Source organism: Camelus dromedarius, chromosome 31 (genome assembly GCF_036321535.1).
Source record: "Camelus dromedarius isolate mCamDro1 chromosome 31, mCamDro1.pat, whole genome shotgun sequence".
Classification (NCBI taxonomy): domain Eukaryota; kingdom Metazoa; phylum Chordata; class Mammalia; order Artiodactyla; family Camelidae; genus Camelus; species Camelus dromedarius.
In genome coordinates this window covers 21,805,675-21,820,333 of record NC_087466.1, presented here as the reverse complement: position 1 = coordinate 21,820,333, position 14,659 = coordinate 21,805,675, and the positions used below count along the sequence as shown (strand labels likewise).

Genomic DNA, 14,659 nt, shown 5'->3' with positions numbered 1-14,659 from the left:
TTAAATGAGTGATTACATATACCAGTTTATAGACTCCAACTGAGCATTACTAATTCAGGTGACAACTCCAGGGGACAGACGTCTATGGCTTCAGCCCACCCACCATCCCCTTTACTTTCTTCTGACGTCAGCACGCTAACATTCCCACGCAAACCGCCTCTTCCCCGTTCTCAGCCCAGGAAATGAAAACGGGGCAAGGCCACCGCCAGCTTCAGGGGGAGGCTTAACATACTGCTAATTGGATGCCAGCCACTGATAAGCCAATCAGGGCATCCCACCCCATCAGCACAGTTTAGAGAGAGACATGGGGCTCCCCTAGATCTGTAAATTTGAACCTGATCCTTTAAGTAATTATTGGAAAAGAAAAGCCCCCCCTTTTTTTTTTCCTTTCTGTTTCTGAGTCTCCTAAACTGATTGAACGAAAGCTTGGAGCCTCTGGGGGCTCAACTTCCTATCACAAGGGAAAGTGATAAAGCCGCACTGAGCTGAGCAAAAGGAGATCCTAATAATATGATTTCACCACCTTGATCCATGTGGATTTCTCACCATGTGAGTGAACGAACTGCCCCTGTGCATGAAGCTAGTTTTCATTAAGTCTCTATCAGTTTCAGTCTAAAATAATATGTTAATGGAGCTAGAGACTATTAGGGGGAAATAGATAAACTTTCTAAAACATGCTGTGTACATAGTAAAGGGTCAAAGGATTGAAGAGAAAAAAGAAATCAATGTGGGTGTATCAGTTAGCTGCTGCTGCATAACAAATCAGCCCCCAACAGGTTAGCATAAATAATAAGCATCAGTTATCACGTTAGCTGGGGCAGCTCTTCAGACTGCAAGTCTGTGCCTCTGTGGGTCAGCTGTACATATACTTTGACCCAGTACTTTCATTGCTAGGAATCCACAGGTGTACACAAGGAAACAGGGACAGCAATGTTCATTGAAGGAACAACCCCATTGCCAAGCCATCTGGATGTACTTAGTCTCCATGCAAGGAGTCTGTTAGCTGTCTCCCACTCACTTCCTCTGGTTTGGCCTGAGCTGTAAGAACACTTTCACATTTGCTTGTCTTTCTATTCTCTTCTGTCCTCCTTTATAATCATGTGGTTTTCAAATTCATTTACTCACATCGCCTCACCGTGAGTGTTCATTACAATACAATTTTAAATCAGGACCTTAGCTGCCTTTCTCACCCAAAGCGTTGGGACTTCACATTTAACAGCTTTTGAACTGCTTATCACAGTATTTCAGGCAGTTTTATGTTATATTCTATTAAAAAACGATTCCACCCCAGGTTGTCACAATTCGGAAGATTACAGCTTCTACAGGCTGTTTTGCTAGGAATATATTCATATACTGACTCTGCCAGACACATGCCATGAGCCTGCATTTAACATCTCATCTGATAGCATAATTCAACAAAAAGGCTAAAATAAGCAGTATTTATTAATATCATGGGATGGGCTTTTCAGGTCTGCTAGACAGGCACACCCTGTCTTCCCAAAGCAGACAGTCCTGCGCGTCTCACAAGGGCAAAGAGGAAAAGGGGAAGAAGCTGGAAATGGGAGGATGCCTCCCAGTGATGCAACTCCGGTTATGTATTTACTTCTTCTCAGGCAATCTTTCCCCTCTCTTCGGAAAGGAATGCAAAATTCATTCTCACAGAAGTCATAAACACCATCTGTGTTGTTCTCTGAGTTTGAAAACATCACTACTTGATCAAATAGTTTAAGAAAATATATGCCCTACGAGACAAAATCCATAGATAGCACTAGTTTCCAGACAGACAGTGTTTTCAGAGGGTGGAAAGTTGGAGTATCACATTTGGACTTCTCAGGCCCAGTACCTGGATCAGTATGACTACAGTGACGGCCTGGCCACCTCCGGTTTCTCCGCCCCCAGCATCTTCCCAACTAGAACCCGTCTGCTGCTTTCAAAGCCCAGGTGGGGTCCATCTATTCACCACTCCCGCAACCCTGCTCCTGGGGCTGGCTACAGAGACTGGTTCTGGGTGTGTCCATAATCCAAGTTACTCCCAACAGAGCCGGGAACCTGCAGCCCCAGGACTTGTGCTGGACCCGATGGGGAAGAGCAGTGATCTCCCTGAAGCGACCAAGCCAGCAGGGGGGACACTCGGAGCTGCTGGAGGTCAACTTGCTGAAGATGATGCCAACCCAGACGAAGAAAAGGAGATGGGCTGCTAAGGATACAGCACCCAGACAGCCCTGGTACTGCCCCCTCCTCCCCAAAGTCTCCATATGCACCAGGAGCCTAGGAGCCCTTTCTGCTGGGGCTTCATTCATGCAGTAGCTAAGGGCATTAATCAGACAAAGCCCACTGGATAAACACCCTCAGCAATCAAAGGAAGCAGGGACACATACACCCAGGGCCTTTGTGAAAAACAGAGAATCAAACAGATATGGCCTTTGGAGAGTGAGGACGATTACTGGCTACCTATCTAGCAGTCCCTCCTCTCATCTTTGACCACAGGGCCTGCTCCCAACTACAGATCCTAAAAATGTCCAGTCTTCACCTTACTAAACTCCTTTGAATCCAAGACCCACTGTGGACCAGTGGGATCGGAAGACTAGTGGCAGGGTTTGTGGAAGGGTTTTCTTTCCTGGTAAAGAGATATACTGGAAGAGAAACATCCCTCTCACTGCCTTTGGATACAGCTGGGTGAGGGTGTGATGTCCGGAAGAGCTGCAGCTATTTTGCGATCATGAGGAAAAAAGCTGGAGAATGACAGCTAGGGCACTGGATCTTGGAGTGGAAAAACAAAACATCTGGATGACACTGGTGTGCTGCTGGATTAATAAACCATAGAATCAACCACTTCCATGCTTCTTATTATGAAATATCATAAACTCCTATCATTTCAGCCACTTTGGGGTGGTATTATACTAACTGCAGCTGACCTCATCCTAAGGAACACACAGATCTCATGCCCTCTCCATGAATTTGCAACTGAGACTTGGGGAATGTTCATCAGATGTGTGTAGGTTTCCAAAAGCCCCGTGGCATCACAAAGTTGCACCATGAAATGCTTTCTCAGTGGATAGCACGGAGTATTGAGTATGAGAATGAGAGTGTTGAGTTTGGAATCACCTGGGTTCCTAAGAATCTTGAACAACTGCTACCTACTTAGAAGGTTTTGACTACTCAGCCTCAGTCACTTCTTAGTCTTTGAAAGAGATCCTCTAAAACAGAGGGAAAAACTGTCCCAGACAAGGTTTGTTGGGGTCCCCAAGGACAGAGCCCTCACTGTATAATTCCACCAGAAAAAGAAGTTCCAGCCAATCCTGCACACCCTCGTTCACTCAGCACTCACAAATTCTTTCATTAGACAAGTACTCGCCAGGTCTTCTTTGTGCTTTACGCTGTACAACTCAAGTAGTTTAAGGACTGAAGAAGAAAAAGAGAACTTCAAGGCTCTGTCAGACCCACACAGCTCTGAAAGCAGCCAGAGAAGATAAATAAACGAAAATGTGTGGCTGAGCTCTAAAATGTTATTTACAAAACAGATGATGGGCTGGACCTCTTGGCCCCGCCCTGTAGCTTTCTGACCTCTGACCTAAGAAAAAGGAAGTTTCTGCACTTCTTACAGGAAGGCTGCCAGACAGACAAGGCTGTGATGAGAAAAGTCTGTATATGGATGGACTCTTGGACCTTCTGTCACTACAGTGGAAAGGAGGAAAAAAACCCACAGAGTTATGAATGGGATTCTTGGAAGCTGAGTTAGGTCAACGAGTAGTTTACAAATGGGCACTAGAAATCCTGAATTCCATTTGGTTGGAAATGCCATACTCCTTGTGGGAACTGCCCCACAAAGGATTCTACAAGATCCAGAAATATTATCACCGTGGAAAGTTGGCAAGTGACGAATGAGTTTAAGGTGTTACTTGCTTGCCTGATTACGTGTGGTGGACAGGCAGACCTTGCTTTACTGCGCTTTGCAGATACCGTGTTGTTTACAAACGGAAGGTCTGCGGCCGCCCCGAGTTGTCAAGACGATGGTTAGCATTTTAAGCAATGAAGCATTTTTTAATTAAGGTATGTACTGTTTTCTTTAGACACAGTGAATTTGACAGATGGCAGTATAGTGTAAACATAACTTTTACAGGCAAGGGAAAAAAACAAAAATACGTGTGGGGGTCCCATTACCGTGATGCTTGCTTTACTGCCGGGGTCTGGAACGGAACCTGCGGTACCTGCGAGGTCTGCCTGGATTTAAATGAGCTTCCATTTCCTCCTCTCTCACTCAGAGTCTATTTTCTTTGAGCAGCTAAGACTGGAGGCTCCTATGTCTCTTTTTAAAATTCACAAGTCGTCTTTTCACCAAGGTTGGATAAATCACCCAAGAAATTGGAATCTCTGCCCAACTCGGGCCTCTCAGTCCTTGGGCTGTAGACACAGGAACCACCAACACCCAAGTAGAGGAAGGTGTAGCCAGACTGGCTACCTCTCCCAAAGGGATTAATCCCAGACCCCAACAGGGAGCTTCAAGGACTGAAAACTTGCTCTGAGAATTATTCATTCGGCTGCGGAGAATAAGGACCCAGGCAGGAGCCCCCCGAGCTGTCCACACAGGACCACAAACCACCAGGATGGTAAGAAGAGCATCTCAGAGCCTGAGCCCTGATCACACGCCGCGTAGCTGGGGGGAGGCCTCTCCCAGTGCCACCACCTAGGACAGAGGGGATTGTGTCCAGCTTAGAGACCCCCCCACTCCGTAGCCCAACCCAGGAACCCCTGCTTGCAACTTAGTCCTTGTCGTGTGGCCGCGCTGTCTGCTGGGAAATGATTTTTTTTTTCTTTTTGCCTAGGCACATCAGCAGTGGGAACAAGACCAGGATTCTGTAAGCAAAGGATAGAGTTTTTAACACTGACAATACAAAGCGTTGGTGAGAATGAAAAGCAACCTGAACTCCCACAGATCATTAGTGGGAACGCACAACAGTACCACCGCTTGCAAAAAAGAAGGCGGGGCAGTCCCTTAAAAGCTTGAACCTAGAATCGTACGGGCCAACAATTCCACTCGTAGCGAATGAAGGCTTGCCTGTGAATGTCTGTAGCAGCTTTGCTCAGAAGAGTAGGAACCTGTAAATTATCTGAACGATCCAAACGTCAGTCAACAAACGAAGAGAAGATAAACAAATGGTGGTGTATCTACTTCTCAGCACTAAAAATGAGTAAACCACACACTTGTAAAACAGGATGCGTGAATCTTGTAAGCATTCGCTGACTGAAAGGAGCTAGATACAACACGCTTCACAGTTGTACTTATATGATTTATAGTGACCGAAAGAACAACTTCTGGTTCTAGAGTTCATGGGTGCATTGATCAAGAAGGAAAACCAAGAAACTTGTGGGGGGTGATGAAAATGTTCTAGACCTTGACTGTGATGGTAGTTGTGTGTGTATATATATACATATATATATATATATATATACACACACATATATACACACACACACACACACAGATATGCATATTTATATGTAAATATATATTTTATTATCAAATATAAACATGTTTATCAAAACGCATCAGTCTTTACGTTGAAAATAATTAAATTATAAATTAAATCTCCATAAAGCTAATTTTTTAAAAAAGCCACACATTTGATAACCAAAACATACACAGCACACAAATGCATTTCCAGAACTTCCACCATCATCTAATCCAACTAGTACCTTCTACCAGTAACTATAAGGGCCCTCAACCGACTGCCCTCCTTCTAATCTTGGAGCCTCACTGCTTGATCTTAACAGGCAGAGTGAGCGTTTAAAAACCTGACACAAGTCATGTCACTCCTTGGCTTAAAAGCCTCCGAACACTTCCTCTAGGCTGAAATAAAATTTGAACTTTTTTGCTTGGTTTACCAAACAGGATTAGGTTCAGCTGTGGGTCCCAGAAGGGCCCCCAAAATGCAGCGACCAGCCGTCTGGCCAGGTGCGCCGCGCAACTCCTGGTTCAGGCTCCCTCCGCCTGGGAGCCCCCGGGGATTCCCGAGCCCCGAGCGCCCCCGCGACAGCGCCCGCCCCCGCCTTACCTCGGCCCGGGGCGCCCGCCCAGCCTGGGACCGCGCCCTCGGTGCGCGTCCTGCGTCAGCCGCCGCCTCCTCGGGCTCCGGGGCGGCTGCGCCTCGGCGGCCCGCGCCCACCCCGCGCCGTCCCTCCCCTCGGAAGACGCCGCGGCGCCGCCGGTCGCGCAGCTGCAGGGCCACCGCTCCCCCGGGGCTGGGGTTCGCGCGCTCCAGGCAGGACCGCCCCGGCCACGCCCACCAGCCGCCTAGGCTCCGCCCCCGCCTCCAGGTCGGTCCTGCCTTCAGTTCCGCCCCAGCTTGGACTCCCCCTCCTCACCGCCCCGGACCGCACCCCGCACCCCACACCCCCCACTCCCCACCTCCCGGAACCGCCCCTTCCCCGCTCCCCCAGCCCCGGTCCTCGACCTCCCGCCCGGCCCCGCCGCCCCGCCAGCCGCGCTCACCCGGTCGGGGGGTGAGGCCAGAGCTCCGGGGGGTCCGCGCGCGGGCAGGAGCACCCTTCCAGAATCCCAGGTACAGGTGCTGAGAAGGGAGACGCATAGGGGAGGACGCGGCGCCGGGAGAAGGCGCTCCTCCGACGGAAGCGCTCCGCTGTGGCCGCCCGCTGCCTTCGCGCTCTGGGTCGCAGCCCTGCAGAGTTCGGCCCGGGTCCCCGGGACTCTGACCTGGAGATGGCCCTTCACCCTCCCGAGACCCTGCGGGGCGGGGCACTCAGCACGCCGGCCGCAGCTCGCGACTTTCGGGTCACGCCCTGGCGCGGGGAAGCTGTGGGGTTAAAAACGCCCCCTGCGGTTTAACATGGACAGGTTCATAGTTGCATTTTTTTCCTGTTGACACCTGTCACCATACCTAGTTATAATTGTGTGTGTGTGATGAGAACTTTTAAGATTTACTCTCTTATAGTTGCCGTTTTTTTTAACTTTATTTTTTTTTTATTGTAGTTGATTTACAATGTTAGTTTCAGGTTGTATTTGTAAACAGGAAAAAACAAGGTGGAAAATTCGGGACTATATACGGCCATATTTTCACACCGGAAACCGTGGTACCCTGCAGAAGGGGACAGGGGAAAAACTAGCTGATTAATTCGTGCTCTTTCTGTACTGTTTGGTTTATTTTCTTAATATGCTTGTATTGTCTGTTCAAGAAAATAAGCAAACAAATTTAAAAAACAGTAAAACAGATGAAACAACCAGGAGCCCGGGCTGCCCAGTAGCGGCTTCTGCGCAGTGAGGCTGGGAGATCCACGCTCCACCCTCAGCACGTTTTCCCTCTGTTTCCACCCGCCCGCACCCCCCGTGCTGCGCCCTCTGAGGACCTAGTCCCTGCTGCCCCCCACGAGGAGTGCCACTCACGCCTTATGGGCCCTGGAAGACGCCGAGCCTCAGTAGGGCAGGATTGTGACACTTCTCTGGATGTCACAGGTAGAGGAACAAATGAGAAGTCAGAAACCTGCAGGGAGAGGCCTGGACTCCCGGCAGGCTGCACCTCCCCAAGCCGCAACACCTGGCCCTCGCCTGGGGGTCCGAGCTTCCCACCCACGGGGCTAGGAGGGGCCCTGCTCCCCCTAACTTGGCTCAGGGGAGCATCAGAAAGGCGGTAAGGAAGCCTGTCTTTTTCACGTGCCACCCTCTTCCCTGGTTATGAGAGACCATCTAGCATCCTGATAACAAATATTTTCAAAAACCAAACAAGAAAAGAAACACAAATCCATCTCTTTCCCCCAATACTGGTCCTAGAGAAACAGGAGCCAAGCCTGGGGGGAGGGGTGGATTTAAAGCCCTCAACCCTGGCACCTATGGCCTCTGCCAGCTCCCTGGGGCTGGGATCCTGGACCCAGACTGGGTAAGGAAGACTCTTCTTAAAAAGGGCTGCATCTCTGCGCTCATCACTTTAAAACTTGGACAGAATCCCGCCTTTGGGAATTTCCAGACACAGGGCTCCTGTTCCCCTGTGATCCAATGTCCTGTCTCTAGGAGGGCCCAGTGAGAGCTGTTTCTTAAAAAGTATACAGCATGCTGCTTTGGGTGGCCTGGTCTTGGGTGGCCTGGCCTTGGGTGGCCTGGTCTTGGGTGGCCTGGCCTTGGGTGGCCTGGCCTTGGGTGGCCTGGTCTTGGGTGACATGGCCTTGTGTGGCCTGGTCTTGGGTGGCCTGGGCTTGGGTGGCCTGGCCTTGGGTGGCCTGGCCTTGGGTGGCCTGGCCTTGAGTGGCCTGGGCTTGAGTGGCCTGGCCTTGGGTGGCCTGGCCTTGGGTGACATGGCCTTGGGTGGCCTGGTCTTGGGTGACATGGCCTTGGGTGGCCTGGCCTTGAGTGGCCTGGCCTTGGGTGGCCTGGCCTTGGGTGGCCTGGTCTTGCTTTAGAATACCAAGAGCCTGTGTTGTGATTCTCCTACTGGGGCTTCTGTAAGCTTCATGCTGCACCTTCCTCCCCATGGGTGCCTCCAGCATCATGGACCTGAGGGTTTGCCCCAAACATTAGAACTGATTGCACCAAACCCTGCTCTGAATAGAGTCCCCTTTCCTATTGTTGGCTCCACTCAAAGCTGGCAGCCTTGCATGTCATCACTTGGTTGATGGTCTGGAGGAGCACTTCTAAGTGGTTAGTTTTCTGCCTTTTTTGGGGTGAGGGGGAAGGTAATTCAGTTTATTCATTCATATTTCATGGAGGTTCTGGGGATTGAACCCAGGACCTCGTGCATGCTAGGCACGTGCTCTACCACTGAGCTATAGCCATCCCCCGGGAGCAGTGCCCCTCCTAAGTGTAAAACGTGTTTCCTCTGGAATCCAAAGAGACCCGCCAGACACCGGGCCTTCCTCACTGTGGTATCAGATGCAGCGATTTGCCTCTCACTTTGGAGCACAGGTGTCTTTCCAAGGCCTCCAGTCAAAGTCACTAGCCACCTCTTCCTCATTCTGTCCAATCAGCACGATGTCACTGATGCAGTGGACCAACACGATCTTCAGTGGGATGTCCAGGGAGTCCAGAGCTCTGTAGAGTATATTTTGTTTGGTTTTTTTTTCTTCCTTTTTTTTTTTTTTAACCGAAGTAGGGTTGGTTTATGATGTTGTGTTAGTTTCTGGTGTACAGCATAGTGGTTCAGTTATATATATATATTCCTTTTCTATTCTTTTTCATTATCAGCTATTGGAAGATACTGAATGTAGTTCCCTGCACTCTACAGTAGGACCTTGCTGATTATGTAGATTCTATTGTGAAAGTAGGGAGTGTTAATCTAGTCCTGAGCAGCACTGTCAACTAATATTTTGGTCCAACCACGTGCCCATAAAGATTTGTGTATGTGTGTGTGTGTGTGTGTGCACGTCTGTGTGTTCTGAGTTGTACGCAACAGCTCTTTAATAATGGGCGTTACAGTAAGAAATGGGATGCCACGCTTTTAGAGTCTGCACACGGCCGTAGCATCTTTGCATCCTTGGGTAAACTTATCTGTAACTTTCTACGTTGCCATGTTGCTCCCCGAAATGGTGGTGCCAATTGGCAGGTGGCCTTTGCGGTTAGAAGGTCACCTCACTCCCTGAAAGGGGAGGATTTCTCCAGAAACGAGGGCTTGGGTATCTCATTTCTGGGCGCTGCACATGTGGCTTGGTTTTATAGTTCTGCAGTTGGTGTTTTATTTTCCAGGGTAATGTTCATCTTTATGGCTCACCGTTTAATTTCCCTGCTGTCAAGAGGCAGAATTAAGTTATTCCTCTTTTTTAAAGAATGATAAGTAGGGAATAATGAATGCAAAATGCTGTCGTTAAACAACAGCAGACACGCTGACGGATCGGCTGTCACTCCGATTACGCGACGAACGGAACGAAAGTAATATTTCATCGTTTGCAAAAAAACAGGAACAGGAGTGATGGATTTGGTGTACTTGGCCTCTGAGTGAGTAATTACAGCCAATTGTCAGTTTCCAGTTAATAGAGGGAATAAAAAGTTACGGCCGAGGAAAGGCACTGCTTTCAATAGCAAGCCGGGCCTCCTGAACGGTTGTGGGTGGACCTGTGTTCTGTCCAGATTCACATGGTGACATCCTGATTCCCAGGACCTCAGAATGTGTCTGTATTTGGAGATAGGGGCTTTACAGAGATGATTCAGGTAAAATGAGACCATATGAATGGGCCCTGATTCCATCTGATTGACGTCTCTAAAGGAGGAGCAGTTTAGGACCCAGGTACACACCGAGGGGAGACCATGTGAAGGCACGGGGAGAAGCCAAGAAGCAAAAGCAGTGCCGAAAGGAATCTTTCTTGTCTTTTCCAGTTTCTGCTGGCTCCTGGCTGTCCGTGAATGTGGAAGCATTGCTCCAATCTCTGCCTTCATCTCTACGTGGTCCTACCCTCTTCTCTGTGTTTTCTCTTCTTCTTACGAGGACACGAGTTACTGGATTTAGCGCCCACCTGGCTAATCCATGAGTGTGTGGCAAACTCGGTCACTTAGCCAAAAATCTACAAAGACTCTTTTCCCAAATCTGGTCACATGTATATAAGTGGACATATCTCTTAAAAGAACCCTCCAAGCCGCTACAGGACCCATCTGGATAATCCAGGGTTATCGCTGCATCTCAAGATCCTGAATTGGACTGCATCTGCAAAGACCCTGTTTCCAAGGAAGGTCCCATTCACAGGTTCTTGGGATTAGGGAATGGACATGACTCTTGGGAGACATTACCAGCCCGTCCCACCACCCCACGGGGGCGCTGTGGGGTTAAACTATTTATGTATATTATCTATGTAAAGTGCTTGCTGCAGTGTCTGGCACTAAGTATTGATTAAATTAATATTTTTGTTATTCACGCTGTATCAGAAGTGGGGGGAGGACAGACAGGAGGAGAGCAACGGATTTCAAGATAAATGAGAAAGCACCCTTTTTGTACCAAAGAAAATATTCTTTTATGATTACCCTGCAAATGTCAGAAAAACACGTTCAAAGGATTCATTTACAACATCCATTAGATATAAACCTTTGGACCACTGTGATAAATTCACAGAAAAGACAGATGATGAAAAATATAATGAACTTATAAAAAGGCTGAGATTTCAGCAGGGCTCCTTTCTACATGCAAATAAGCTGAGTGTTGCTTTCCAGGTGTTGTGTGTTGCACCTGCAGTGGTCTCGCCCACTGAGCATGTCTACCAGCCCCTCAGGCATCGAGACCCCTGCCCACCGCCTACCCTCGAGCTGTGACAGAAACAGCCCCCGCTGTCACCTGGAAAGAGTCACTCAGATCCAGGGAAAAGGGGACTTTTTAGAAGCAGGGGTAGCCTGGGGTTTGGAGGCAGAGAGCTGGGTTCCATGGTGGCATTTCCATCTGTGATCCGCCTTGTGAATTTCATCAGATGACATGCTCTCTCTGAACCTCTTCTGTAAAGTGGGAATTTCCTTTGCAGTCTCACCGTGGGATTAAATGAATTAAAACAGGAAGAACAGCCCAGGCTTCAAAACATTAAAGATTTTTTTCTCTCAGTAAAAATCTACCCTAAAGAATTTAATCCAAATGCAGTTTGTTTTTTTTTTTAAATTCTTCCTCAACCGTGAAGACAAAACTGATTTATTTTTTAAATGGCAACACACAGTTAGGTAAATGAAAGCAGATCCTCAAAGATAATTTCATGCTGTATTTTGTGTTTTTTCCCAGAAACCCCTTTGGGTTCTCATTTTATGTGCTTCAAGGGCAACAACAAATAAAATAACTGCTTTGTCGGAGCCCAGACCACAGTGGAATCAGCCCTTGGTAAAAACGGTGTTGAAAAGGTAAAAACAGTTCTAACCAGAAATTCAGGATGCAGAAAAGCAGGAAGCGTTCTGTGCTTTGGATACTGGTCCCAGATAGTTGGTGCATATCTAAGGGATCATTTCAATCAGCCCAGATCCTTGCATCTCCCCATATATAGAAAAGTGCTTAATTCATTAACTTGCTATGTCTGTTCTCTGTGATTAGTGGTAATTTTTTGATGTCTGACTATGTGTTGTTTTTTTATCCCCCCAATCAAAAACCTCCCATACGTCCTGGCTCCTTCCTCATCTGTCCGGAGCCGTTCCTCAGAGCTATCCGAGAAGCTGTCTCCTGGGCTCTAGTCCTCAGTAAGGTTCCCCCAACAAAACTTAACCTGCGACTTTTGGGTTGTGTGTTTTCCTTCAGTTGACAGATACATTCAGGTTTTCACTTATGATTACGATTCCCTTACATGCTGCTCAGCACCTCAGGTTGCTGTGGCCCTTTCTTGCTGAGAGATCGTGTTGAGACCAGGGAGTCTCTGAGCGGCATTTCTGGGTGATGCTGCTTGAGGCGCTTCTGTTGTTTTTCTTCTCCAAGGAAGACAGTGGGTTTCCGTTGGTTTTCCTTTCCCCGATCCATAGCAGGGGACCAGGTGTGCAGTGGAAATTGCCTCTTGGGGTTCTAGAGGAATCTGCCATGTCCAGCTGCACTGGGGAGGAGGGGCTGCTGGTAATGCTCACGCCTGCGGGAGAAGCGTTCATGAGGTGTCCGCTGTTGCAGACTTGCTTTATTTGGTGCAGGGAGGGCATTAGGACCACCTCTTTCTCTGTGAACTCCGGCAGAGCCGGAGAACTTCCTGAGAACTGGGCAGGGGGCGCTGATGGCTTCTCCTCTGCGATTACCTGTCAGTCCGTGAAAGACCAAAACTGCCTGGAAGTGGCACTTCTGGGGTCCCTGCTGGGAAGTTCCAGGGACCTGGGGGACAACCACTGAGCTACATATTTTTTTCCAGTCTGTTTTTCTGGGAACATATTTTTCTGAAGATGGAAAGTGAAGTTATTTAAAATTGAAACAGAAATAGGTTATAATTAAACATTTGCAGTTTGGGCGTATTTGTCACTAAGATAGTCACATTTTTCATTTTGAACAGGTGCCACTGAAGTTAAATATACCGGCGAAACTGCAAGAAACATACCTATTACCTGTTAATAATGGTTGTCTTTATTCCATTTGTTTTCTCTGGAGCCTCAGTGACAATAAAAAAGAAGACAGTTGTGCACTGTGAGATTGAGCTGGATAGTGGAAAAGTGGGATTCATGAAAAGCGTTCTTCTTTCTGTGGAAATTTATTGACCTGTCTTTCTATGAGTTGAGAAAAGTTTCCTCTATTTATGGAGTTTGTTGGTTTGGAGAAATATCTTTCCTTCGCTATAAATCCTCTCAACCCTTTCCTTTAAAGATGAAGTTAAGTAATTACCCTCATCTGCCTGTAAAATTGGGGGGCCTGTAAGTAGATCAAGGAATCCCAAGTATTGGAATATCTCACTTTTATACATGCTTTGTATTTGGATTCCTCCCCTTTATTTTACTTTTAAAAGTAATACAAGGCACAATGTGACCCAATGTGGCATTCTGGGTCATTTATTCCAGGGAGATGAAGGCTTAGGAGCACACGAAACCTTGTATATGAATACTCATAGCAGCTGTCTTTGTAATAGCCAACAACTGGAAACAACTATTGTCCTTCGGTGAGGCAATGGTTAAATAAGCAGGGTAACAGCCAGGTCACGGAATACTACTTAGCGATGAAAAAGGAGCAAGCTATTGATATACTCTACAATTTAGATGAATCTCCATGGAATTATGCTGGGTGAAAAAAACCAATCCCAAATTGTTCCATACTGAATGACTCCATTTATAGACCATCCTTGCATGGACAGAAGTTTAGGGGAGGAGAACAGATTCATGGTAGCCAGGATTAGGGACCACTGAGGGCGGAAGTTGGGAAGAAGGTGGGCATTTCTATAAAAGGAATACGTCCCCGGTAGTGATGACACTGTTCTTGGCTGTGGTGGTGATTACACAAATTGCACAGAACTAAATACGGGAGACACAATTGGGTGTGTGCAGAACTAGCCAAGTTTGAACAATGTCAGTGGATTGTATCAGTGTCCACGTCCCAGTTGTGATACTGTGCTCTATTTACGCAAGAGGCTACCACAGGAGAGAAGTTAATGGGCAGGACATGGACTCTCTCTGCTTCATCTCTTACAACTGTGTAAGAATCCATAATAGTCTCAGAAATTTTAAATAACGGTTAAAAAGAAAACCCGATATAGGTCACAGTTAAAAAAATTGGAAAGTACGAAGTATAAAGAACCACTACGAATATTTTTCTCTTCTCCCATTTAAGGTCTTCCCTCCGTGCATTTATGACACACTTCAGTCCCCAGAACGCTATCTCTAGACTTCTTGTTATGAATAACAATACCTTTCTTCATTATTTAGAATACTATGCTTGTATTATCTTACCTGAAAAGCAAAGCATCCTAATGAATGCCCCTGCCTGAGTTGTCAATCTTTATATGGTTTTAGTCTTCCTGGTCTGTATTGCAATGAAAGGCTTCTCTCCATTAGGAAGCAAATGTTGAATCAATTTCCAGACCAGAGGCGGGAGTAGCAGCCAAGACTGAGATTAGCAATCAGCCTTAGGGGCACAGGTAATCATTTCTTTTGCTAAAGAACGCAGACCTGCTGTGGCTTAATTACAGTAGTTTTGCTGGGAAGAGCGATGGGTGTATCTCTTGAACGAGATTTGATAAATTTTACTGACAAAAGTAGGTAATGCCCTTTGGGTTGAAAGCTTTTTTTTTTTAATGTTCGAGGGTGTAT

The 14,659-nt window shown here is 47.4% G+C and overlaps 1 long non-coding RNA gene across 1 annotated transcript in view; it reads right to left on the bottom strand.

The window, feature by feature from the left end:
* Positions 1-6,604, bottom strand: part of LOC135319756 (uncharacterized) — a 129,253-nt gene extending 122,649 nt beyond the window's left edge. The window contains exon 1 of the long non-coding RNA XR_010378612.1: positions 6,491-6,604. This is a non-coding gene — a long non-coding RNA (uncharacterized LOC135319756). The remainder of the gene's footprint in view (positions 1-6,490) is intronic.
* Between the last annotated feature and the right edge of the window lie 8,055 nt (positions 6,605-14,659).